The sequence below is a fragment of the Pongo pygmaeus genome, chromosome 3 (genome assembly GCF_028885625.2).
Source record: "Pongo pygmaeus isolate AG05252 chromosome 3, NHGRI_mPonPyg2-v2.0_pri, whole genome shotgun sequence".
NCBI lineage: Eukaryota > Metazoa > Chordata > Mammalia > Primates > Hominidae > Pongo > Pongo pygmaeus.
The window spans coordinates 185,915,453-185,942,304 of NC_072376.2; the positions used below are offsets into that span (position 1 = coordinate 185,915,453).

At 35.5% G+C, this 26,852-nt stretch overlaps 1 long non-coding RNA gene across 1 annotated transcript in view; it reads right to left on the reverse strand.

Moving 5' to 3' along the window:
- Positions 1-299: 299 nt before the first annotated feature.
- Positions 300-26,852, reverse strand: part of LOC129034657 (uncharacterized) — a 100,542-nt gene continuing 73,989 nt past the window's right edge. Inside the window, exon 3 of the long non-coding RNA XR_008501964.1 lies at positions 300-2,217. This is a non-coding gene — a long non-coding RNA (uncharacterized LOC129034657). The remainder of the gene's footprint in view (positions 2,218-26,852) is intronic.

The following is a 26,852-nucleotide window of genomic DNA, read 5'->3' on the forward strand; positions in this document are numbered from 1 at the left end:
TTCACCTGAACACCTAGAACATGTGGTTGCATTGTCCCTCGTGGCAATAGTTGGCTGGAGCTAAGCAGCTCTGGAACCTTCTTGGTGGGGCAGTGTATGCACGCCTTGGTCTAGCCCAGTTTTCGTTTCTTCTTATTTCTTTGCCTGGGTCCCTATAGGCACTTCAACTTTTGATCTCTGACATGAAAGAATGAAATTATATAGCAAAGAGTGGAAAATCTTTGAACACTTATTCACAAGGGAAAGTTTCAACATTATTATAACAGTACCTAATCTAAATAAAGTCAACCACAAATTTATTTATGTTTAATAAACTTTATTACTACAACTTAATCAACATTTATTGAATCCTGTTTTGTACCAAGAATTAGATGAGGAAATGTGGACAAAGAGAAGAGTAAAGTATATTTCTGCCTTCCCATAATTAATCATGTGGTCAATATAACAGAAATCATTTTAAAAAAGGTATTTTAATACAATGCAATAACAGAGATATATACAAAAGGCACTAAAAGAAAATCTCTGAGCATCAGCTGTATATATTCAAGGAGCCAACTTATCCATAGATGTTATTAATGAATAGATGACAGATTTGATCGCTTACATCAATTTAGTTTTTACAAGAGGAATATAAACACCTGTGTCATAATTGAGGACTGCAAACTACTCAGTCATAATTGTAATTTTGCATGACTTGTAAAATGTCTGCTTCAGTAATCATGAAGCACTAAGAAATCAGTATCACACTTTAGAATATAACTAAACTTTTTATTCCTAACCTATTATTTACCTGCCTATCTTAAAGAAATATCTTGGATGTTTGAGTTAAGTATCTACTTGATAAATATTATATAAATCAGTTGCTACAGGCATCAGTGTTTTGGATATTTTTCAAATATAGTGCAACTGTTTATTTCAAATTTAATTCAAATAAGATGTATTTTGAACTGTCTCAGGTTAAATTTCTGGAACTTGAAGGTAACTTGAAGGAATTTAAAGGTAGGAATTATTACAATGCAAACTCATATCAATCTAAAGACAATTCTGAGCTTTAGTTTTGGGTTTTTTATCAAGGCAAGATCAATCTCCCCCTGAATTTGACCCATTAATCTGTCTTTCCCCCTTAACCACACCCTTTCAAATTTTGAATATTTGAAAAGAGCTATCATACCTTCCTCACAAATATACTTATTCAATAATTTCCTATTTAGATTATTCACATGGCTCGATTATTTTTCTGTGACCTTTCTTCTCAAATGTTCCCCTATTTTTAAACATTCCTTGTAAAACATAGCACTTAGAAACAAATGAAGTATTCCAGATTGTGGATGATCAGATCCAAGTTTGGCAGAATTATTTTTCTTGATGTAGACAATATTATTTTTGAGCAAGCTTTATATCCAATAACATTTTTGGTAGCATATCATACTTCAGATGCACATTGAACTTAAAGTATTCATTTGTTTCTTCTTAGTGCCATATTTGGCTTCATCCACTAAACCATATGATAATTATTTGGTATATATGATAAACCTATAGTTCTAATGACAACATTTCTATAAAAGCTATGGATTTCAGATTCCTTGAAATAAATTTTCAGTCCACCTTTCAAGCACTGTCTTCCTTGAGTATAACACTCACTCAGTACAGGATACTTTTCATGGTATAGAGTCCCTAAGGACCAAGGAGTCCTGGAATCATATGTAATCTCATCACCCAATCATTTGCTCTACCATACAACTTTATGATATTGTTTTGACCAAAAGTCAGATTCACTATTATAGAAATTACCCTATTGTTGGAAGTGACTAAGATAATGGTCATTAGTCTGATGCCAGAGAGGAAAATCCAAATAATGACATGTCATTGTTTATCTTATTGATAACTGCATACCACTTTATACTGTAAATAACTGAAAATAAACATTTCTTAAAGCTTGTAGTAGACTGAATACTGGTGTCCCAAAGATGTCCATGTCCTAATTCCTGGACCTTCAAATGTTTCCTTACATGGCAAAAGGGACTTTACAGGTGTGATTTAGTTAAGGATCTTCAGATGAGAGGATTCCTCTACATTACTTGGGCAGGCCCAGGGTACTCACAAGAGTCCTTATAAGCACAGGAAGGAGGGTCAGGGCAGAGAAGGCCATGTGACAATGGAAGCAGAGGTCAGAGTGAGATGGGGCCACAAGACAAGAAATACAGGCAGCCTCTAGAGCTGGAAAAAGCAAGAAAATAGATTCTTACCCACAGCCTTCAAAAGGAGTGCAGCCCTGCTTGCCCATTTTGGATTTCTGACCTCCAGAATAAATGTGTGTTGCTTTAAGTCACTAAGTGTGGTAATTTGTAAGAGCAGCAATAGGAAACTAATATGCTTCTTGATCAAAGGCTCCTGGTAAAAAATGCACTTACCTAATTAGACTTTGCTGGGGGTGGAATAAAACACAACTTCTATTTATCCTGACAGATATTAAAGAACATAAGGCTTTTTTCTTCTTCCTAATAGTGGCTTTAATAGTTTGATTTTTTTTCAACTCTGCTACACTTTACATATATTATATGGGAAGAAATTGGTACAATGAGTCTAATTTTCTACAGATTTGTCAAGGGTATTTGAACAGTAAAACATATTTCCAAACAATCATTAGTTTCTAACACCAAAAACTGGGTAAACAGCCAAACTAAAATGGTATTAAAAAGACTCATCATTCTGTATATTAATTGCTAACTCATTAATCAATTACTAATTCAGAAATACATAGATTATTAGGTATTGCTAAGTGATAGCTTGTGGACTTAAAGGTAAATTTGGGTAAGGATAAAAAATTAAAACTTGGTTTAGAATAATAAAATGATACCAAATCAGAATCAGAATCACACAATTCCAATGTTTAGAAACTGTAAAATTTATACTAAAATTTATTTAAGGCATTATCTATCAAGCTAACACAGTTCTAAATGATCGTACAATGCTTTAGACAGGAATAGAAAATCAATAAGCAGGAGGTTTCAACCATTCCTGTCATGGAACATTTTAAGATTTATGAAATAAAATTGATTTGTGAAATCAGACAGAATTGCTGTATTTACCTTTCATTAACATGAATGTAACTGTGCCACTAGTCAAAAATATTAATCACGTTGATTATCCTTAAGCAATTTCAAGTTTATTATTGAAAGCGTAAGTATTCATTTTCCCAAGTATTCAATAAGACTGCCTGTCAAATTACAAACAACACAATAAATTCTACAAAGTGTGGTGAAACAATAAAATCATTTAACATAATTGAATATTCCCATGAATTGTATAAACATTAATCTCAATGATAAATCAAAAAGTAAATAACTTATTGGGTAGAGTTCTTAAGTTCTACATCTAGCTCTGTCACTAACAACACTTCTTAAATCCACTGAAAATAATCTACTTGTAATCTTGACTCTGTTTTTGTTAATCACCACAAGGACTCTCAAGTCACCTTAGTTTCCCGTGCTTTAATCTCCTATTGGACCCCTACGCATACTTGATTTTTGTCCTCTTTTATTACCCATCCCTGATTCCTAAACCTTTTCTATTGTGTCCTTCAGGAACCATCATCAGAAGAATGCCTTATATCCTAAAATTAGTCTATGAATATTCTCTTCACTTTCTTTCTTTAATATAACTGGCTTTCCTTCATTTTCCAAGCAGTGGCTCATGTCTCCCATAGTCATTGTTGCAATAACTTCACTATTCGCAGAAGTGACCGAAAACCAGACACACATGCACACAAATCACATCACAAAAAGTAAACTCAGTGTATCCTTGACATGACTTTGTAAGATCTCAAAAATGCCTATGGCCTCTCTCCATTGCTATCCAACAAGGGGACAAGTATTGCAGACAAGAAGCTAGATTGGCAGAGAGTGATCTTAACTGGTTGTGGTCAAAATAATTTACTTCTGTAAATATGGGAAAAGCACATATCCCTGTGAACATATTGCTAAAGCCCCTCCCAGGAAATAAGCTCCTGTAAGGAAGTGGGGTGGGTCAGGGGAGCTAGAATTCAAGCCTCATTAGTTCCATGAAGACCCCACGATTGCACGCATCCCACTCTCTGACCACCACCTCCTGCGTTTTCTCTCCCCTCTCTCTGGTACCTCAATGACACATTTTAGTTTTTAGCCTCTCATTTTAAAACAATTTCGGACTCATAAAAAGTTGCAGAAATAGTAAAAACAGTTCCCATGTCTTCTTCACTCAGCTTCCTTAAATGTTAACATCCTACAAAGCCTGTATAATTGTCGAAGTATAGTTATGAAAGCTAGGAAATTAAGATTGATGCAACACCATTGACAACCATAAACCTTATTCAAATTTCATGAGTTGTCTCACTAATATTTTTTACTATGGAATTTAATCTAGGATCCCATAATTAATTTAATTGTCATCTTGCCTCTAATTTGGGACAGTTCTTCATTCTTTCTTTGACTTTTATGAACTTAACACTTTTGAAGAGTACTGACCATTTATTTTGTCAAATGTCCTTCAATTGGGTTTGTCAGTATTTCGTCATGATTAAAATCAAGTTGTGCATTTTTCAAAATAATACCACAGAAGTGGCGCACCCTTCTCAATGCATCGTATTAGGTGCTACATGATGTTGGTTTGTCCCATTATTGCTGGTATTAACTTTGATCATTTGGTCAAGGTGTTACATGCAGATTTCTCCACTGCAAAGTTAGTTTTCTCTGTGTAACTAATATGTATCTGGTAGGGAGGGAGACTATAAATATTCCATATCTCATCATATTTTGTCAACTAAGTTTAGCATTCATCAATGATTCTTGCCTGTAACAATTATTACTGTAACGTTTGCCAACTGGTGATCCAAAACTCTCAACCCTACTGGGACCTCCATTCCGTTGATCTTTCCAATGTTACTCTATCCTCAGCATTTTTGTTTCCTCACTTCCCTCTATGTGTAGCTTAAATTCAATTCTCCATCATTATAATTACCCTCTATCCTCAACTCATTTTCTCTTCACTTGTTTCACTGTATTTCTTGTTAAAACCACAGCTCTTCACCTACTGTTTGCCTAGAACTATGGACTTGATTAAAAAACACATAAGCAATTATGTGTTTTTTAACACATAATTTTACACATAATAAATAAGCAAATTAACTGGTTTCTTTTAAAATAATATTCATTACCCCTAGAAAATCCCTAATATTGTCAGGTAATTATACTATGTCTTTCTAGTTCATTATTACTTTACAACTCTTCACACCTTCTTCTGTCTCCTCCAGCTCCCAATACCTCCTTATCCATTTCCCCTCTCGGCTGATGATCTTGCTTCATATATTCTGAGAAAAATATGAATCAACCTAATCAGACTTTGAACCAACTCCCACCGTAATATCTACTTGCTGGCATCTGCACTCACACTGGCTCCCACTGTTACCATAGGTGAAATTTCTATGTTTTAATACCACGTATAAAAGCTTATCCTTTCTCATCTACTCAAGCACATTGCTCCAGCAGTTTCTCTCACTTTTGCATCATCAAAGTTTTCTCTATATTAGATCATGCCAACAGCTTACATTTTATTATTCCTGTCTTTTTTTAAAAAAATCTTTCATTCCACTTTTTCCACGTTACCACCCCATTACTTTGCTCCTCTTTACAGCAAAACTCTTCAAAAATTGTTTTCAATGGTTACTGTCCCCAATTCTTCTCCTTCTATTCACTCAAATCTACTTCGTTCAGATATTTGCCTCTATTGTTCACTGAAACTGATCTTATAAAAGTCATCAAAAACCATTACATTACAAACGCACAGTTAATTCTGAGTACTGTGCTTCACCTAGTAGTGGCACTCATCACAGCTGAACATTCCCTCCCATGTGTCACAGTGTGTTCACTTACTACCAAAGGAAATATTCTGTATGTTTCTTCTGTTTGACCGGATGTTCTGCCTCCATACCTTTTACTCATTCAAGCCTTTGTATGTTGAAGTGTCCCAGGTTTTACTCGTTTTGATGATCTCATTTAATCTCATGTCTTTAAATGCCATTTATATGGTATATTAGTCTGCTTGGGCTGCCATAACAAAATACCATAGACTAGATGTCTTTAAAAAGAGAAATTTATTTCTCAAAGTTCTTAAGGCTGGAAGTCCCAGATCAAGGGGTCACCACAGCTGGTTTCTCCTGAAGTCACTCTCCATGGCTTGCAGAGGTCAGCTTCTCGCTGTGACTTCAAATGGTCTTTTCTCCATGTGTGTGCACCCTTGATGTCACTCTATGTGTCCAAATTTCCTCTTCTTCAAAGAACAAATCAGATTGGTTTAAGGTCCACCCTAAAGACCTCATTTTAATCTAAACACCTTTTTAAAGGCCCTGTCTCCAAAGGTAGTCATATTCTGAGGAACTGTGAGTTTCTCCACTTCAATATATGAATTTGGGGAAGACACAATTCAGGCAATAATATATGGCAATTCCAAACTTTATACTGCCAACTCAGACCTTCCTCCCCAAATTCAGATTCATATATATGATAGTTTTAACATCTCTCCTGAATTTTATCCTGGAAATCCACTCTCCCCACAGCCATCTCTGTCTTGGGTCTCAGTAACTGCATTTTACCATCCTTTCATGATCCTGGTCAAAAAACCTTAGAATCCTCCTTGACCCTCTCTTCTCTAACTGGTCACATACAATCCACTAGAAAGTCATGTCACCCTACCTGCAAAATATATTTAAAATCTAATCCTTTATCATTCTCTTCACTGCAATCACAATAAACTAAGTCAACATCATCTTTTACCTGGATTTCTGCAATAGTTTCTTAGGTCTTCCTCTTGCTTCTTTGTAGTCCATTCTCAAAACAGAAGTCATAAGTGATCCTTTTAAAACATAAGTCAGACTATATTACTCTTCTGTTCAAAACCCTTCAATGGCTTGATGTTTCACTTGGAGTAAAATGAAAAGTCCTTACAAGGAATTACAAGGCCCTGCCAGTTCTGGGCCCAACTCCATATCCCCATAACGCTTTGACCTACTCCTATGCTTCTCATATTAGCTTACTACGCTTCAGCCAAACTGACCTCCTCCTATCCTGAAACCCACCAGTCATGCTCCTGCTTTAGAGCCTTTGTTCTGGCTACTACTCCGTGGTTCTTCCAGACACTCCGTCATTCTTCCAGACAAACTGCTAACTGCATGGCTCGCTCCTTCACCTTCTTCAAGACTTGGTTTAAATCTGAATCTTACCAATACACCTTCACGGACAATTGGCTACTGCTCCTAAACCCTGCCCACCCTATCCCACCACCCTCAACCTGGACGTTTTCTTTATTCATGATATTACTTATCATTTACATAGCATATTATCAAATTTACTTATTCATTATATTTATATTGTTTTATTATCTGTCTTCCAAAATAGGAATTTAAGTGCTCTAGTGCAGGAATCTTTATTCATTTTCTTCCCTGATATATCCAAATTCCTAAGGAAGTGTCCAGGACTTTATAGGTGCTCTGTAAAGAGCAAGAAAACAAATAACCTGATTGAAAAAATGGGCGGAGGACCTGAATAAACATTTTGCAAAAGAAGATATACAAAGGGCCAACAGGTATATGAAAGAGTGCTCAACATCACTAATCATCAGGGAAATGAAAATTAAAACTACAATGAAATATCATCCTACATCTATTAGAATGGTTATTACCAAAAAGACAAAAAATAAGTGTTGGCAAGTATGTGAAGAACAGGGGACCTTGAATACTGTTTGTGGGAATGTAAATTAGTACAAACATTATGGAAAACAGTACGAAGTTTCCCCAAAAAATTAAAAAAAAAGAACTATCATGTGATCCAGCAGTTGCAACACTGGGTATATATTCGAAGGAAATGAAATTCATGTGTCAAAGAGATATCTGCAGCATTCATTGCAGCATTATTCACAATAACCAAGGTATGGAATCAACCTAAGTGTCTTTCAAAAAATAAATGGATAAATAAAATGGTGATTATATATATACACAATTGAGTATGATTCAGCCTTAAAAAAGAAAGAAATCCTGTCATTTGCAACAACATAGATAAGCCTGGAGGACATTACGTTATGTGAAATAAGCCAGGTGCAGAGAGACAAATACTACATGATCTCACTTATATGTGGAATCTTAAAAAGTCAAATTTATAGAAGTAAAAAATAGAATGGTACTTACCAGGGGTGGTGGGAGGCAGGGAGAGATGTGATCATTGAATACAAAATTTCAGTTAGGAGGAATAAGTTCAAGAAATTTACTTTAAAACATAGTCACTAAAGTTAATAACAATGTTTTATATATTTGAAAATGGCCGAGAGTAGCTTTTAAGTGTTCTCACCACAAAAAAATGACCTACATGTGAGGTAATGCATAGGTTAATTAGCTAGATTTACCCATTTCACTATGTATAAACATTTCAAAACATCATTATATACACCATAAATATATTCCATTTTTATTTGTGAATTAAATTTTAAAAAATTTGAATGTATGAGTGAATGGATGAATGACAAGCCTCATGCATGTCACTTATTGAGCCTCAGACCCCTTATTTTCATAATTACAAAGGTTAAATTATATAATTTCTGTTGTCTATTCTAACCACCAGCATTTGATTTTATGATACTGTAGATCTTACTTAAAAAAAAAATAGATATATAGAAACTCACCTTTACCCAACAAATAAATTTGGTTATTTTAAATGTTTTTTAAAGATTCTTTTGTAAAAAACAAAATTACTGCTAATGCATTATACATTCATTGGGAGTCTTTGACACAGAAATGGGGAAGAATAGTCATCTCAGCTGAAGTAGATGAGGTCTCTGACAATTATATGTCAAAGGCAAATGAAGATAAAATACCTTCAAAATGATCACATAAATCAATAAGCAAATGACTTTGATTACAACTATGATTTAATTAATTATAAGGCCACATCTGTTGCGTTAATCAAGCTAAAATCAGTAACAGAATTTAAATTGAATGTGGTACCTCAGGAGACCTTATTGTTTTAAAAGTAAACTTTTTATTAAGGAATAAATACAGACATAAAAGTGTACAAATCATGCATTCCTTGTTTGGTGAATTATTACAAAGTGAATGTATTCATGTAACTATTATTCATATCAAGAATCAGAATACTGCTAGAATATTACCAGCACACCAGATGTCTCCCTAAAGTCCCCAACTAGCCACTGACTCCCCAACTTCCAACAATTCCCACTATCCTGATATCTAACTTCATAGATTAGTTTTGTCTGGGTTTCAATGTTCTATAAATATAATCGCACACTGAGTAATCCTAGTGTCTGGCAATTTTTGTTAACCATTTTTTGTAATATTTATTTACATCATTATGCACAGTTGTAATTCATTCATTCTTCTTAATCTATAATCCTCCAGTGTATTGATATACCACAGTTGATTTTTTATACTGCTGATGGATATTTTGGGTTGTTTCTAGTTTATAACTACAATAGTAGTGCTGCTTTTTGTATATGTTATTTGGTGAACATTTCTCTTGAGTATATATTTTCAAGTATCACTACTGGTCATGAGGTATGCTTATGTTCAATCTTAGTAAATATTACCAAATGGTTTCCCAAACTGGTTTTTCCAATTATACTCCTACCTTCAATATGTGACAGTTTCAGTTGTTTCTTGCCTTCTTCAAAATTTAGTATTTTCTATCTTCCTTATTTTAGTTATTTTGGTGTATGTGTAATGGTATCATATTGGTTTGATTTCTATGCGTTTGTGTGGTTTTGAAATTTCACATGTACAATAAAATGCACACATCTTTATTGAGCTTGATAAATTTATATGTATATGTGTATGTACATACGCACATATACAGCATATGTGTGTATGTGTATATATGTATATGTGTGTGTATGAATGTATGAGTGCACACATATACATATACATATACATATACATATACATATACATATACATATACACACATACACACACACACATACACACACACACGAACCTATGGTAACCACCATCTAGAACAAGATATAGAACATACTCAGCACCCCAGAAAGATCTCCCTTCCACTTTCAACATCCTCTAAGAGGTTACTATTTTGACTTTTCCCGTTGTAAATTAATTTTCTTTATTCTTGACTTTCAAATAAATAGAATCATACTCTCTTGTGTCTTTGAGTATGCACAGACACACAGACTCTCCAATACATGGAGAGTCATCCATGTATTGCATGTAGCAGTCAGTTTTATTGCTTTGTAATATTAAATATATAAATATACCACAATGTACTTGTCCATTCCATTGATAAATGTTTGGGTTAAGTAAAGCTGTAATGAATATTTTGTACTTGATATTTGTTGTAACTATTTCTTCCAGATATACGTGTCTGTATATGGAGAGAAATAAACAAAAAGGGGGTGGGTGATATTGCTAGGTCCTATGGTAGGCATTTGTTTAGGCTTACAAGATAATGTTAGTTTCCAAAGGTCTTTGTCAATTTATACTACCAGCAGCAATGTATGAGAGTTCTAGTCTCTACAAGGTCATCAGCATCACAACTGCCATTGTGGTGGGTGGATGGTAGCATCACATTCTTATTTGCATTTCATAATGACTAACGATATTGAACAACTTTTCGTATGCATACTAAATGTTTAAGTACTCTGGTGTAATGTGTCTGTTCAACCCTTTTGACCATTTTTAATTGGATTTTCTGTTTTTATCTCATTGATTTGTAGAGTACTCTATAAGTTCTAGACAGAAGTCCAGTCCTTTGTTGGATTTGTCTATTACAAATATTTTCTCCCAGTCTTTGACTTTTCATTATTATAATAGTGTCTTTTGATAAATAGAAGATATTAAATTTAATAAAGGTGAATTCATTCATCTTTTATTTCTTTATTAATTCTCTTGAATTTCTGTTTTTAAGAAAAAAAATCACCAAAAGATCATGAAGATATTGTCTTATAATTTCATCAAGAAGTTTTATTTTTTCTGCCTTTGACACTTAGGTCTATGACCCATAAATAATTTTTGTATATGGTTTAAAGTAGAAATCAAGTTTCATTCCTTTCCATAAATTTATCTAATTGATCCAGGAACATGTATTGAGAAGATTATCCATGCCCCACCAAGTTGCAGTGGCACTTGTTTTAGAAAATGAGTATGTATGTGTGGGAATACTTTTGGACCCCAATCAATTCCAGTGGTATCCATTGGAAAGATTTTTCTTTGTTCCCTATGGGAGCAAAGAAACATTTTTCTATCTCATCACTAGGTTTGTGATTAAGCCCTCTATAACAAAATTCAGATTAATAGAAAAAAGCATACAAATTTAATATGTGTTTTACATGACATGGAATTCTTAATAAGAAAATGAAGCCCCCTCCAGAATAGGTAAATGTATATTTTTTATGCTTAGGTTTGATGAAGAGATGGCTAGTCATGAAGATGTATGATTAAACTAAGGGTGTGATCTAATGCTAATAATCTCACCAGGGTGGGGGCAGAGAGAGTTAATAAACAGGACTTATCAAGGCCTGTTTGTTTAGATTATTCCCTAAGTCTCTGAGTCTTCAGAGATAAGGATATTCCTTTCTCAGGATATAGGGAGAACACCTCTTCCATGAGGGTCTTATGACCCGTTTCAAGGGAAAAATCAACAGGAAAATGAGATGGCTTTTCTACTTCTGCTGTTTGCTTACATGCCAAGGTATCATATTTGGGAGTGGCATGTCCATCACTCCAATACCATGCTGTCTTAATTACCATAGCTGTATAGAAAGTATTTATATTTTGCACTATATGCTATCCAACTTTGTTCTTCTTCTAAAAGATTGTCAGGTCCATTCTAGGCATTTTGTATTACCATATAAGTTTTAGAATCAGCTCTTGAATTCCTCCCTCCCAGAAAAGATTGGGGTTTTGACTGTCATTGTATTAAATCTATAGATAGCTTTGGGGATTAATCAGCATTTTAACAATATCAAGTTTTCCAGTCTATGAACAGGGTATATTTCTCTATTTATGCCTTCTTTACTTTTTCTTAGCAAAGTTTTATAGTTATGAATGTAGACAACTTCACAACTATTGTAGATTTATTTCTAGGCATTAATATTCTAAAAATATTGTGAATGTTGTTTTTATTTTCTATTTGTTCATTGCTAATATATGGAATTACAATTAATTTTTATACATAACCCTTATATCCAGCCCTTGTTTTTTACAATGGTTAGTACTACATAGTCTGTATATTTACTTTTATATAATACAGTATTTGATACTATAGTTGATTTTACTACATTTACACTAATCCCTTGTAATAACGCCATTTTTGTTTTACAAATTTTCTTTATAAAGACTTTCAAATATCAGAACAACTATTCTTTTAGAATAGAAAGAAATTCTTAAAATCATTCTTCAAGGAAAGCTGTGAAATACTATGCTGATAGCTTCAATCAATCATATTGTTTAACAACATGATGTTAATATTTAGGAGCTCAAATTACCGTTTTTAGACTCCTGAAAAAGAATTTTTTCTAGTCAGTACAAATCTTGACATTAGAAAATTACAAGGAAGAATTATTCTTCATCAGCATTTACTCAAATTAATTCAAGTTAATTTGTCCCTTTGGAAGTAACGATGACAATGAAAATCAAGACTTGGAGTGATTTCTTAATAACATAATTATATATAAAGATGAAATAAGAGCTATAAACCCACCCTGTAGAGGTTTCCTAGGTAGGGAAAAATTAGGTCCTGACTTTTGTTATTCACAACATAAGATGTCCTTAGGGAAAACTCTAGGCCTTCAAGGTCAGTTAATTATTGTCAGTTAAGCCCATCCTCATTCCCTTTCACCCAGATAGAAAATGCCAGGTAGACTTTAGGAGAATAGGTTTGGTGAGGAGCTTCACACAGTAAAGCAAACTTTAGAAATTATATCTGGCTTTTCAATATGTTCCCCAAAAGGTAATATGGAGGACACAGCTCAGGCCTCGACTCATCAGTCTTCATGTATTATATCACCCAGAATAAAAGTACAAAGCAAAGATCACTAGAATTTCTAATACTCTTCTTCAATGTATTGCTGAAAGGTTGGGGTAGGTAAGAGCAGGGTAAGAGTGAAGGTACATAAACCTTTCTCTACCCCAGAGTAAAAGTGGTGGTTTCTTCTATTCCAGGACCCAGGCTGAGGCACGCTCTTCTAATACTATGTTAAAAATTTAGCATTCCTCATATTTTACAGATTAATTTTTCAAGAACCGCTGTCTGATCTGCCCATAGTTTCATAGTTCTGCTATTTAACTTTGCATGGATTTCCTGAGAAGTAATAATGCTGAACACCTCTCCTCCCACCACAGCTCTGCATTACATAAAAAAGTTATCCCAAATTGACTGAGGAAAAATCCTCAATCATTTCTCCCTAATTCTTATTTTTATAATTAATTTTTTTCCTGATTGCCAAAGGAGGCAGGTCAATCTCCCAGTGCACCCTACAATGGTAATGCAGTGATTAAGGGTAACAGTGGAAACAGCCACAATACTATCATTAAATTTGTTAACTGTTTCTTGTATGTCAGACACTTGTCAAGGAAGCCACCCACTATTCAGTAACTGAAACAAACTAACAAGGCTGAGTTTGTTGCTAGCTATGCGAGGGAGACATGTGCTTGTAAAACAATCTCTCTGAGAGTAGCAGAGAACTCATTTTACTGGGTTTATGGAGGTGTGGGCTCCAGCATGGGTAGATTTTTAGAATTGGGTGGGACTAGGGATTGGTTGACCTTTAGCTGTGTCAGATTGGCTTACTGGATTACTGGAGCCAGATTGGCTATCTGTTGGCTTCCATGAGCTGGGCTACTGAAGTGAGATTGGTGCTCATTGACTGACGTTTGGAAGCCAAAGACTTAACTCATTGGCCAGGCTTCAGAAATACGGCTCCTAAACCTTCTAAAGTAAGTTGTCATTCGTCATTGAGAAGGGTTTAAAGCTGTTTCTGGTGATTGCTTGTTAGGATGTCCAAAACACAGTCTTTTTCTGGGGACACAAGAATCTTTTACTCTGATGATACTCAATGTTAATATTAGTTAGTAGTCAGTTTATACATGTTACACAATTTACTTTTCAGAAAATCCTTTATGAATATGAATTATTAGAATTTCCATTTTATTCATAAGAAAACTAAGGCTTATCTTGCCCAAAGTCACATGACTCATAAATGGAAGAAACACGATTCAAAACAATTTTAACTCCAAAAAAATCAGGACATACCCAAAGACTGAGTCTACATTCATTCAATGAACAGTATAATACATGCTGAGTCATCATGAGGACAGGTGTAGCTGGAAGCATTGAGAATACTAACTTACACAAAACACACAAAATCTGTCTTCCTCCAACTAACACCTTTGCTATCTTTTGCTGATATTTGCATTCTAGGCCTTTTCTCCTGCCAGCTTCAAGATGTCACCTGGAAAATAATTCTCCCCGGATTCGATCATTTTTGTATAAGTCCTTTGCCCAATACTTCACCAAAATCTTAACTTTTTTCCTATGAATGGGGCTGTCCCTTACTCTTTACCTTACCTCTGAAAAATCAGATTTGCATTTGACAACTACACTTAGTTCAGATGGCTGAAGGAGATTAAAATCATACCTTCAAGTTCTAATTTAATAGTTAACAATTTTATTAGAGTAATTTAGTGCCCATTTTTGAGGCATCCAAACTAAGTTTATTTTTACCCCATACTTCAACGTAAGGTGAAATTTTTCTCAAAAAACAAAGCAGAAGTGGTTGCCTTATATTCAAATCCATACAACTTTTTTTTATATATTATGAGTCACATTCTCAGTTTATTTTGAGCAAACAAGAAAAATACATTAGCCTGAAGCAACCTCAGCCACTGGTAGTTTAGGATGCTCAGATGTCACCCAAAGAAATTTGTTTAAAAAACAGGGAGGGGGCAGACAAACTTTGCATAGATTGTAGTCATTATTGCTGAGTGTGCAGCTTCTCAGCTCCAAGTATTGAACATTACTGTAAATAAAGTCTTTAAGGACAACTTTCCAAGTGTTACAGTAACCGATTATGGTGAGGAAATAACAAATAGACGCAAAATGAATTTTTAAAAGAAACTGCCTGTATTTCTATTAATGGCTTAATTATCCCATGATGATGTGCCTTCTTCTGTGTTAGAATAATCACAAAGTGGCTTTTTTTAGTGATAACAAATAACTGAATTAAATGTGTGTGTAAAGAATTTTTATAAAATTATCTCCTGAATATCTCAGAAGCACAGCAATTATTCTAAAGTATTATTTCATATGATAAATGGTTTGTACATGTATGTATAATAAGTTAATTAAGTACTAAGTGTAGATGTGTGATTATTTCACATTTATTGCTAAAAATATTTACTTTCAAGTTAATAAAATGAAACATTTATTTTACAAAACAGAAGACTGTCTTATTATCAAGGTGACCTTGTACATATTATGTACGTTATTTTTCTTATAAATTGAGGAAGTTTTGTTAAATTGCTTTACCAGGCACAACTCTCATTTAGTACAAAGCACTCAAACGTGTTTTGTGTTTATTTGACTTCAGATGTAGCCAAGGAGGTCACAGCATTTCTAGAAAATTTGTGCTTTATTAAGTGTCCTAGGTACAGAGGGATTCAGCAGAAGAAAGCTTATGGTAGAAATATCCCCAAAATTCCCATGATTATATCTCAAAGTTGCCTGCAAACAAACAATTTTCATGGTATAAAAAGAGGCCCAATCCTCTTGGTCTTCATCCCGGGATCCTCTGGGGATGTCCAGCTGGTGATGAGATTGAGGATCGCAGTGTCAGGAGTGGGTACCCCTCTAACCTGCCCTTGCACCGCAAGCCAGAGTCCAGGAAGGTGCTGTGTTTTTAAAAAGAACATCAGGACCATATTATTCAGCAGTATCTTGAGTTTTGTATAAGAAGAAATAGCAACCAAAGTAAATTCATATATAAATAAATAGATAAAAGTCACAATGTCACTATTTAAAATAAAAAAGCATAACAGAAGAGAAGAGATATCTAAGGGCCTAGGAAATATAATCTTCTTCAGAAAATATTTTCTTAATGAGTCAGGAAAAAAATAGAGAATTGCTACTTAGCATTAATGAGATCAAAGGCCATTACATCTATTAACAGTAATAGGTCAGAATAAACAGAGAATTCAAAGAACCAAAAGTTAATCGAATCAATAACAAATAATGATAAGCCTTAAAAACCTGTCCCAATACTGCCAGAGTGCTACAGAAAATAAATATGAATACATATCTGTAATGTGGAAGAAATGGAAAGAGATGTCGGTTAATGTCACAGATGACAATGGACTTTGGGAACAGAATGTAAAGAATTGACTTTGAATAACAGTATTTCCAAAAAAGAAATAACACGAAATAATGAGAACTGATAATCAAAATGTAAAATAAAATAAAAGGGCCTAAGCAAATAAGTTTTGATAATGTCTAAACAATTGCATATATGAGGCTGAAAAGTTTTCCTAAAGACTACAGCATGTAAGAAAGCATGATACCATAATTCTTAGTGTGAACTGTAATATGAGTAATTCAGTATTTTTTCAAGAAGTGGGAAAGAGAGGGTTTCAAATTACTGTATCATATTTGCTATAGTCAAATTTACTGTATTCACATTTAATATAAAAATTGATGAAAGACTTTTACTTGATTAGAACTTAGTCAATTTTTAGGCAAATGTTGTATACCACACTCTCTTATTAGTCCATGTTTATTGTCCATCCACTGGATTCCAGGCATGCTTTAGGTGTAGGGACTTCTGGCCCAAACAAAAACAGCAGGACCTGAAGCCATGGAGTTTACAGTGAGGAAAGACAACAAGCCAACTGTTGCACTTTGACTTAATTATACTTGTAATGAGTTCTATAAAAGGTAAATGATATTGCAACAGGAATTACTCAGGTCACACTGGTGATTAGTGCTGTGAATGCAATTTTATTGCAGTCAAACAACTTCAAGTTTCACAATATTACATAGGAACTAGAATTAAACTCCCTGAAGGCAGGGATTTTTGTCTGATTTTTTCACTTTCAGTCCCCAGTGCAGACAACATTTCCTGGCATATAGTAGGCACTCAAAAAATAATTGTTCCTCAACTAGTAAATGCATAAAAGGAATTCTTCTCACTGACTAATTGGTTAGCTAAACTCCTACAAGTAGCCTCTGTGAACAAGGAGAAAAATACTACCTTATTTCATTATATATAACAAACCATACGTTGTAAGTTGTCATTGATTATGACACATTACTATTTTATATACAAAAGATAAATCAACTTTGGAGAATCTGATAGGACATACCCTCCTCCCCAGACAAGGCTGAAAATTGTAGTGTAAAATGAACGATAATTAAAGCTACAACACAGAAAGTAAAATTAAATTTGCATGTCTCAATCTTGTCACTGAATAGAGGCAGGGAAAACAAATGGCCTTTGAATTTCTGAGAATTTGAACCATAAGGAGTGCTCACATAGATCTGCAACTCCGAATTCATACCACCATTATGTTCCCAAAGACCAGAGACATAAAGGGGTCCCAGGTTGGCTAATGGAAGAAATAAATGGCAAATCCTATCTGGAAGAACTCAGCTTCAGTCGAGATTCAGAGAAACTGTAATACAGAGCTGCTAATATGAGTCTTAGAATCCATAAAATGCAGTGTTTAGAACACTCCCATATTTCACTGGACAACTGGAAAAGTCATCTAGATTGTGTTTAAGGAGCTAAGAATGGGGATTAGTTTTCTCTTTGTCAGCAAAGTCCATCTGTAGCCACTGACATGCATTTTACAACAGTCAGTTGCAATCTCCAAATTCAGGAGTGTCAAGGTTATTCATAGTTCCAATTTTTTTTTCAAAAAAAACAGGGTGATTTAAAAGTAAAATAGAGAAACCTAAGCTGAATTTCCAGCTTAAAGAAGAAATCTCTTAGGATGGGATATTTTACTGAGATTTGGAGTATATGTTGCATTAGTCAAAGCCAAAAGAACAGAACTGTTTCCAAGGAGGGTAAGATCATGTGTCAGTGTCCTGAGGTGGGAAAAGCATGGCCAGACTGAGTTGTTGAAAGAGAGACATTGTGCCTTTAGAATAAAAGGCAACTGAAATAGCACTGCAGAAGAGTTTGTGGACACAGGCATGCCCTAGATGAGGCAAGAATTCTTTACATTTGTTTAAGAACAGACTGTATCCCCAGGGCATGAATTTTAATGAGAGGAACGAAAAAAGAGGATTTCCATTATTTTCAACATGTCCTCTCATCTTTCCTTATAATCTAGGTAAATATTGTCTCCTACTTTCTGAAATGGGTATTGAACTACATTTTAACTCACCTTTTTTTCCTTTAACCCCAGAATTTCACTCCACAATTAGCCAATACTTCTCAATTTGTTTCAATAGATAGGATTCCTTCCTTTTTCCAATATTAGAAGGTTTTCTGTTTCCTAATTTTAAGTTTTTTCCTTGATTCAGCTTCCATTTCTTTTAACACCCATAAATTCTTTCCGTTTTAGTTGCTACGATTTTCAAATATTTGGTGTGTACTTTTACTTCCAAGTTGTATCCTGATTCAATATCATCTCAGTTTCTGCCAGCTTTCATCTGACTTTAAAACTCTTCTGAAACTACCTGCTCATCAAAGATCAAAATGTGTTTTCCACCAAATCCAGTGGCTTTCTCTCATCTCTCATCTCCTACTTGCTTTAACCTTGTATGTTGTTGACCATCTCCTGCAACTTTCTTCAACTAATTTTGTCCTTCGTTGGCTAAACTATTGCACTTTGTTATCTTTCTATTTCTCTTCTTCCTTTTTTTTTTTTTTAAAGACAGAATTTCGCTCTTTTTGCCCAAGCTGGGGTGCAATGGCACGATGTCAGCTGACTGCAACCTCCACCTCCCGGATTCAAGTGATTCTCCTGCCTCAGCCTCCCCAGTAGCTGGGATTATAGGCGCATGCCACCATACCTGGCTAATTTTTTGTATTTTTAGTAGAAATGGGGTTTCACCATGTTAGCCAGGCTGGTCTCAAACTCCTGACCTCAGGTGATCTGCCCGCCTCAGCCTCCCAAAGTGCTGGGATTACAGGCATGAGCCACTGTGTCCGGCCTTATTCTTTTTACATGAACTTACTTCTTTTTCCTCTCTTTTCCTGGTCTTAGTTCAACATTCTGCTTCTCTATATCCTAAGAAAGAGGAAAAAAAAAATACCTTGCTATCTTCCCCCCACAGACATACTTTACTAAAAGATGTTGTGCTCTTCTCTTATTCTCTTTCATCATTTAGGACTTCATTTCAGAGATCCTGAATAAAACATATAGACAATTTCATGATCTGGAATAGAATCTGCATTTGTGACTGACAAGAGAGGTTGTAAAAATTATAATTTCTGACTCCTTGTTTTCTCACTAGACCATGTGCTTTTTGAGGATCAACACTGTGCATTATTCATAATTGTATCTACAAAACTTGGCACCTTGTTTTCCACTACAGAGTAGACAGCATATATTTTAATGTGCATAACTGTCCTGGTATTATCTTAAATCTGTTGGACGTGTGTTTTGTGATAGCATAAATTTGTTTATGTGTTAACAAAACACACACATACTCTTTTCTCTCTCTCTCTCTCTTTCTCAAACATAATGAGAGAGGGAGAGAGAGAAAGAATGGTTCTCATCATCATTAAGCCATTTTCTTTGGAAATATTTTCAGAATTAACCAAGGAAAATTAACCTTCAGATTAGTGGACTTCACTCCATTCAAATAGTAAAAGTGAAAATATGATTCAAATTTTTAAAAGCGGAAGCTCAGATTGCTTAATGTCTCCTTTATTCTGGTTTACATAGTAGCTCCGTGGCTGTACACTGTAGGTACAATTATGATTAATTTCCAAGCATAAGCACTTGTTCTCAACCGAACCATTATTTTCTTGCAGAAAACAAAGAAAAACTTCCTGGAGTTCTATTTCTTGTGTCAAAATCAACCTTAACTTTAGTTCACTAATCCTTTCCAAGGGCCCCAGCTGATCTATTTAATTTTTCTTTTAAATGCTATCTTACTAGAGTATTTTTTTCATACTTAGGTCAAAAATCATTGTAATAAAAAATGTTCTACGAATATTGAATTACATGATAAATTTCCCTTGGTGAATCTCTAGTGTCATCCATTTTGAACGTCAGAAATTCCTCGGGCAATCTGGAAATAAAATATTCTGGTCTGCAGGCTGAACTTCCCATAAATGCAAGCTGTCACTGCTGTCTCACTCTGCTGATCAGCCAACCATGTCAAGCAGTGCTGTCATTTGCTTAAGAGAAACAAGCAAACCCTTCAATCATGTTGTTTCTGAAGGAAAGTAGAAAATAAAAACCACAACATTTTCTTTTTCCTTCTTTGGCCTAGGATGGTGAAGCAAAATTAGCTTAGAATTATAGTAATAATAACAACGTTTGCTATTTTACTGTTGCAAACCATTTAATCCTCATGACGTTCTAGTAGATATCATAACTTTACCTATTTTACAGATGGAGAAAATGGGACATTGAGAGGTTACACAACTGGCCCAAGTAAAACAGCTAGTAAGGGGCAGAGCTTGAATTCAAGCAGTCTAAATTTCAGAGCACAGGTTCATAATGCTATGAGGATCAATACAATTCTATAATGGGTGTATTTTAGGTCATAGATTTTTATAATATTTAATTCCATTTAAAATTAGAAATTTGAAGAAAATGTCTTTATTTCTTTTAATACTACCAGAAATAAATTATTTCCCATTAGCTTCAAAATCCTTTGCTCATTTTAACCATCCTGATAGGTTTCAGGTTTGTGATGGTTGTTGTTGTTGCGTGTGTGCCTTTAAGACAATCATTTTTAATGCTATATGTCCAACTTATACTTACTAATTTTTATCATTTGCACTCACAGCCATCAAATCTAAAGGCTTTTCCTCCTTAAAGCTAGTCTCATTAGAATATAAGAGTGAGCACTTATTTAGGTCCTACTATTTACCAGACACTGTTATAAGCCCTGTACCTGATCCTTAAGCCCCACGTCCATCGTTTAATTAAGCATTTTTATTATCTTCATTTTATAGATGAGGCTTAGAATCGGTAAGTAACTTGTCCAAATATACGCAGCTCATAAAGGGCAGAGTTGACACTACAAAACCTAGGTGTCCTCTGCCCTGAAAGCACGTCTTATTTCCTCCCTATAAAAAGACATGACCTCAAGAGTAGTATCCCAAATATATATGTCAAATTTTCTACATTATAATTTTAGAGTTATATTTCCTTGGAAAGAAATTTGATTCCCATAACATATTTTGGCAATTCTGTTCTTGAAAATATTTTATTTTACAAAAAATAAGTGAAATGTATCATAATCCACATTTTTCTAGCATAGTGTAGAGAATTTGGTTTCAAATTTTATTAGTGAAATAATCACAAGTACCTCCTTCCGTTAAAGAAGAGAAAAAGAAGGATGAAGCAGAAAACGAAAGAATGAGTGTAACCATTGCTGATTTTACTGTGGATTTGATAAACATTAGTCAAAAACACATGTGATAAGCCACATATTATTAAAAATGCACCATATAATTAATGCTATTGCATTGTCATTTTGTTACCTAGCATCAACTGGCTCACTGCCCAAGGTACACAGAGGCCAATACCATGGCACCAGCTTTCAAGAAAAGAAAAGCATTATTGAAAGTCACGTGGCAAGGAGACAGGAGCAAATGCTCAAATCTGTCTCCCTGAGCCAGGGTTGGGTCTGGATGATGCCGAAGCTCAATCTGATTGGATCCTGGACACTGCCATGCAGTGTCTGCTTCTTAATTCAGCTCCTGCTCCTAAGTCTGGGCACTCAGGTTCCCCTTGTGGTAGCACACTTAGGTTCATCTGGGCATGCTCAGATTATGTGACCTTCAACCTTGGAATCCATGTCAACTGATAAACAACTCACAGTTTTGTTATATAAAAGTTGAACCAGATTGGTCTGATGTGGCTACTACATGGAAACTGAGTAAACGATATGAACATAATGGTGCTGGTGAGACAAATGAGCTCTTTAGAAAACAGACAAGATTCATGAACACCACTTTTCTAGATACAGCCTTCCAATCTCCTAAGCATCATTCTTTACCCATGTATGCAATGACAGGGTGTTCTGTTTCTCAAAGGAACACACATATTTTACTACTTTATTAAGCTGCTTAGTTCAGATGGGCCACTAAAGTGACCAATTAACTATTAATTTTCTTATATAAGAGATGGCTGAAGGTCAATCCTGGGGGCCTAAGCACTCCTTAAAGTTTCCCTTTAATTCTAACAAATAACTTGTCTGTAAGGCACACAGATATTTCGTCTTTTGAAAACTAGAGCAGATGGGCTTTGCACAGTCTACTGGGGAAAGAAAAATGTGCTTGCTTAACATGAATTGCTTGTAGGAGCAGATATATCTATAATGCAATATTATTGGGTTAAATGAGAAGGACATTATTTTTTTTCTTTCTGCTCTGTTATGAGCACAGGGTACAGAATTTGGTTTAAAGTCTCATTATTTGGCAAAATTGCAATAACCTCCTTTCATTAGCAAGAGAAAAAGGAAAAGGAGGAGGAGAAAGAGGAGGCAAGATTGTAACCATTGTTGATTTCACTGTGGACTTGTTAACCATTAGTCAAAAATACATGCTGACAGGCCACTGAGCTCTGCTAGTACTAATAATAGTCTTTCTCTTTTCTCTTCTTCAAGCTTCATGATACTTTCTTGAAATATGCACACAAAACTTACTGTCCGGATACCTAGCACCTCTGAGCCTGAGCTGTCTATGATTAGAGTCAGTAATTATGCTGTGAGATAATCCATCATGGTGGGTTTTGTTTGTGGCTCGCGATAATTAATGATGATTCCACAGAACAGCAGTTACACAACACAGAAGAAATTCATCTTCTAAAGGTCAGCGAAGAGTTGAAGCATGAAGTAAAATAAGCCCTTAGCTGCTAGCTATTTTTTACCAATCAATCTTTGTGAGTTTATTTGTTTTTTTCTTTTGAAAGGCATAGTGAAAATGTTCATACCTTAATAAGGCATTGTCTGAAAACTAATTTTTTTGTTTCCTTAGAATTAGAATTAGAATAGAATTTTTTTAAAGTTCCTTAGGAAAAGAACTGATTTTGCTTAGAAAATACACCATCAGGCCATTTGGTATATGAAGGGGAAGGGTGTGAACTCACACTAGCACCCAACTCTCACCCCACTCAAAGACATGATCATAACCCTACAAAAGTAGTCAGTAAAATTTGCGGGTGTGGACTAAGGTGTGAAAGGAGAGAGTGTGAGGGAAAAGTGCCTGATTAATTTCTATGGCAAGTGGGGTTAAGGGGAGATATGGCTATGTATAAACCCACTCTCTCACCAGTCAACGGTCGGCACACTCAGAAATATCTTTGTGGAGCCGGGTGCAGTGGCTCATGCCCGTAATCCCAGCACTTTGGGAGGCCGAGACGGCTGGATCACGAAGTCAGGAGCTCGAGACCATCCTGGCTAACATGGTGAAACCCCGTCTCTACTAAAAATACCAAAAAATTAGCCGGGCGTGGTGGCGGGCACCTGTAGTCCCAGCTACTCGGGAGGCTGAGGCAGGAGAATGGCTTGAACCCCAGAGGTGGAGCTTGCAGTGAGCCGAGATGGCACCACTGCACTCCAGCCTGGGCGACAGAGAGAGACTCCATCTCAAAAAAAAAAAAAAGAAAAAGAAAAAAAAAGAAATATCTGTGGGTACAAGGAAACAGGGCCGCATTTCAAATTTGGGCACAAAAAGGGGTAACGGGGACAGGGATGTCAAAGCCAGGAATGAAATGTCTTCCCAAGAATCCCCAATGATATTAGGAAGCACATCGAATTAGCCACCACTGCTTGTGGGTGTTTGAATCAAAATGCATTGAAGTCTAAAAAAATGAGGTGGCCCCAGCTACACCTTGAGGTTATTTTGTTTTATGTATAAATGATTTAAAGTTCTGAAAATCATGTTGGTAATGACAGACACACTGATGGTGACAGTCATCTCAGCTATAAAAAGCATCAGAGTAAACATGGTTTCTAGCCCTGGTTGCGTTAACTAGACAGGTTGGTGACAAGTCATTTCAATTCTCTCTACTTCAGTTTCTTCACCTTAAAAAAAATCATGCTTAAAACTTGGTGACACCATGAAATTTAATATTTAATGTAAGAATGCATGAAAAAGCATAAACTGCTTATTGAGTGCTACTTTGTGCCAGATCTTATTGTAAGCAGCATACATGTATTCGATCATTTAATCCTATCTCATCCATACAAGCATCCTATGAGGTAGATACTATAATTTGTTTAATTTATAAATGAATGAATGAGTACTAAGGCATAAATTTCACAGAGAGTGAAGGGTCAAGCTTTTGGGGCAGTATGATGCCTTCTTTTATTCAATAATCATAATAGCTTTAATTTTTTTCTCTTTTAAAATTTTTATGTATCCTCAGTTGAACATATTTATAGGGAACATGTGATATTTTGATAGTCATACAGTGTGTAATGATCAGATCAAGGTAATTGGGATATCCACCACCTCAAACATTTATCTTTTCTTTGTGTTTGGAACATTCCAAATATTTTCTTCTAGTTATTTTGAAGTATACAGTAAATTATTGTTAACTGTAGTCGTCCTATGGTGCTACTGAACACTAGATCTTATTCCTTCTATCTAATTATATTTTTGTCCCTTTTTTAAGCAGCCCCTCTTTATTCCCCCATCCCCTCACCCCTTCCCAGCCTCTGGTAACCACCATTTATTCTCTACCTCCGTGAGAGTGAAGGATCAAGCTTTTGGGGCACTGTGATGTCTTTTTGATGTGCCTAATTGGGTAGGCCACAGTCTGCAGTTATTCAATCCAGCACTAATCTAAGATGTTGCTGTGAAGGTTTTCTATAGATGGGATTCAATTCTATAAGTGTTGACTTTAAGTAAGGTAATTATCCTAGATAACCTGGCGAGCCTGCTTCAACCAGTTGAAAGGCCTTAGTAGCAGAGCTGAGGCTTCCCTGGAGAAAAAATTCTGCCTGAGGACAGCAGCTTCAACTCTTCCCCAGGAGTTCCAGCTTGCCCTTCCTGAAGACCAACCCCCACAATTGTATAATCCAGTTTCTTACAACATGTCTCTTACTATGTATCTTCTACTGGCTCTGCTTCTCTGATCTGTACCCTGACTGATACAGACAGGAGCCCTATGTACTTCACCACTGGGCTATTCTGCCTTCCGTCACTTCAGCTTCAACCTTTCCTTCCTCCCCTTCAACGTATTTTAAAATGTTCAGAAATACGTTGCTTTTTAGAAAAGAGGAAAACAACCATGATTAATTGGCTCAGCCAAGATCACAAAGTTAGTGTAAATCTAAACAAAGCCAGGCTGTCATTTTGAAAAATTATAAAAACAACTATGATGGCCAGTATTCTACAGCACTGGCACAACTCTCTCACCCTTGGCATCATAGGAAGACCCACTAGAGCGTACTCCAGATTTAATGCTGGACAATAGCCTCAATTAGATCACAGAACTGAAGCCTAAGAAGATACAGGCATCTGTTTCATTTCCCTCAAGGGGCAAAAGGCATCAACTTTACTGCCCATACACGATCATTAGCATTTCCCTTCACAGCTGTCACCTGAGGATCGTATCTCAAGGAAGTGGAATGTCGAGCTGGAGGGAATACTCTGTCCTCACTGAGGAAGTTCAGATTGCCCTTGCCTTTATTTTCAAATGCTTTGCTCCAGCTGGCTGGCCTTTTTAGTACTGGCTAACAGTGAGTGAGTTAAAGCAGCTGCTTGTCATTCATGTATTAACAACTAAGCATCTGTGTCTTTCAAAGTCATGTGAAGGAAACAGACAGGACTCAAAGTTCCTAGTCCATTAATGGTCCCACTTATCCATAAGCACACACTTTGCTCAAGTATATCGTCAGAACTCCTAATTATAATGCTATAAATTATAGCAGAGAATAAAAGGCAGCTATAGAGGAAGGAAGAAATATGAATATTACTAAAATGAGAAGGTAATTAAGTTACCCTCTTCCCTCTGAGCCAGCTCTGGTTGTTTAAAATAAGTCCTAATAACAGTGCTAAATGAATTCAAAGCACAAATGAATATTAAACTGACCTACTGCAGAGGTTTTATAACTGACCTATTAAGGTCGTTTTCATTACCAGGGAGATTTGAGTCATTCTAAAGAATGTGAAAGGTGAATGTGATGGTTAATTTTATGTCAACTGGATTGGGCCACAGTGCCCAGGTATTTGGTCAAACATTATCCTAGATGTTTCTGTGACGGTGTTTTTTTAGATGAAATTAGCATTTAAATTACTGGACTTTGACTAAAGCAGATTACCCTCCATAATGTGGATGGGCCTCATACAATCAGTTGAAGGCCTCAATAAAACAAAACTGACCTCTACTGCCTCACCTCTCCACCCCCTACCCCACAAGAAGAAGGAATTCTGCCATCAGAGAGCCTTTGGACTCAAACTGCAACTAACACCTGGGTCTCCAGCCTGCTGGTCAACTCCATCAGATTTTGGACTCACGAAGCCTTTATCATTGCATGAGCCAATTCATTAAAATAAAGCTGTCTTATATATATGCACATACATATGGTTTGTTCTGTTTCTCTGGAGAACACTGGCTAATACAGTCAGTAAACTGACTACACTGCAACTAACAAGATGAACTT